The 2,138-nt window shown below is 31.2% G+C and overlaps 1 long non-coding RNA gene across 1 annotated transcript; it reads left to right on the top strand.

The window, feature by feature from the left end:
• The first annotated feature begins 470 nt into the window (after positions 1-470).
• On the top strand, positions 471-1,767 carry LOC142170555 (uncharacterized). Its single transcript, XR_012699797.1, has 3 exons — positions 471-659; positions 759-804; positions 1,331-1,767. It is a non-coding gene; the product is annotated as an uncharacterized LOC142170555 (long non-coding RNA).
• Positions 1,768-2,138: the final 371 nt, after the last annotated feature.

Genomic DNA, 2,138 nt, shown 5'->3' with positions numbered 1-2,138 from the left:
GTAACTGTTCAAGTTGTGTGGTTTAAATTTACTTTATCATTGTTCGTTTCAATTGCAATTCTAATTTATCGCTTTGTTGTGACATTTTAATCCACGCATCCTTAAAACCACTTACAAATTTAATTGTTATCCAATTTCGAGGATAAATACAGTGCAGTGGCACTTACCGCCTGTTATATGTCAAATATAAACAAATTAAATATTCCTCTCTCTAGCAAGGGTCCAAAATGCAAATCGCTAAAGATCCGACCTTTGTTTTATACTACTAATTTCAAAATATTTATTTCATTGTTAAATTTTGTGCCAATTCAAATATCTCCACAGCAATTGTTACGAGAGAGTATTCTCTTATGAGTTTGAAGAAATAGAGGAGTTAATATTTCTAATACAATAGAGGACTAAAAGCACATATTACTAAAGTTGGTAACAACTTACTAAAATACAAAAAACCCTAGAGCACCATTTCTCTCCTATATAAACTCATATATGCTTTATCATTCTCTCATCAATCACTTCTCAACCTGTGCGGCTATACATGAACACATCTCAAGATAATGATGAGGATGAGGATTTCAACGACGATGAAGACGTTGGAAGCCAATTCCACCTTGAATCCTGTAAAAGGTTTCATCCAAATTGAATCAATGAGTCACCAAATTGTTAGTTCTTTTCTTCATTAATAGCATTTGTATTTGTTTAATATTCTATTCTTTTATTCTTTAATTGGTTCTTACACTTATAACTGTCAATATGCTTAGGTAATGGAGCCTTGCTGCTTGAACGATCTCCCTTCCGGATATCATGGTATCTACAATCGGTTAAGTTTATTTATAAATATTGTAACACATGAAAAAATAAAAATTGATGCCATAAAAAATCTTTTAAAATTCACTCTTCTTAATCTTTCAGATCCATAAAGCATTTTTTTCTTCTCCTAGAGTTAGTCGTCCATTCAGCATTAATTAATAAAAGGAATACAATCCCCTTTTTTCAGTTTGCAAAGAGTGGTTAAAATTATAATTTTATCAATTTGTTTGTTCAATTTTGGTACAATTATTATTTTAAGTCATCTTTATATACTGTAGTTTTGGAAAGAGTATCATGCTATGTCTAAACTTCAAACAGTTAGCTTTGAATGTTCGAATTTATGCACAGAATCTTTACGTTGGAGATTTTATTGTTCAAACATTAAGTATTTAGCTTTAAATGTTCGTGGACGTAGAGTACTTATCTATAATCTGTTTAAATCTTATGTTTCGATTTTAATATATGTATATCTGTATGGTTTTGTCAATTACGACACATTTTTTATGTTTTTCTTGCTCCGAAGCACATTTAGGTTTGATGTCCAATAGAGAAGGAGATCTCCATCCTGGCCTTTCTGTATCGAACTCATCATTGTAAGATTTATTAAGTTTGATGCACTTGCTTGAATTCCATTGATCAGTTGCAGCAGCAGCAACAACAAGAGCAGAACTAGAAAGATCAATAGCAACAGTAACAGTAACAGCAACGACAACAGCTACAACATTAAAGTAGCGAAGCAGCAGTAGTATACGAGAATTATATGGAATTACATGTATGTCTCACAGGAGCGGAGCTAAAGTACTATGTACTTTCCATAGAACTAGTAGTTTTTTTTATTAGATATATATTTGTGTTAGGAAATCCAGTAATTATGTAATAATATTTAATCGCGTAGCTAGAGAATATGTATCTATCTTATATATTTGTTTTAGAGAACTCTAGTTTGTCTTAAAAGACAAAATAATATACTATATGGTTCATAATTTCATATAACTAACCCTTATGTTTAGTTTGTCGAGTTACAACAATAATCCTGTTAAACAACATCTCTTTATTTGGATTTCCCAACATGATGAGAATAAATAACGATCCAAAAATGGTAACACTCCACTTGTGTTCAACGACACCATACCATCTAAAGAGTAATTTACAAGTAGATGTGTGTTAATTACTACGTACACCTTATTAACCTATCTATATATTAAAGGGAAGATAGAAGTTTTAGTCTTTAGGTTGTTGCCTAAGCCTGATTTTAGTCCTTGTATTAGTGGACCAAGCACATTTAACCTTCAATTGGATAAATTGTACTCCCGCTGTTTCAGTTTATGTGA

The sequence above is a fragment of the Nicotiana tabacum genome, chromosome 16 (genome assembly GCF_000715075.1).
Source record: "Nicotiana tabacum cultivar K326 chromosome 16, ASM71507v2, whole genome shotgun sequence".
NCBI lineage: Eukaryota > Viridiplantae > Streptophyta > Magnoliopsida > Solanales > Solanaceae > Nicotiana > Nicotiana tabacum.
Note: the sequence above shows the minus strand (reverse complement) of the source record. Positions and strands in the feature narration are given on the sequence as shown.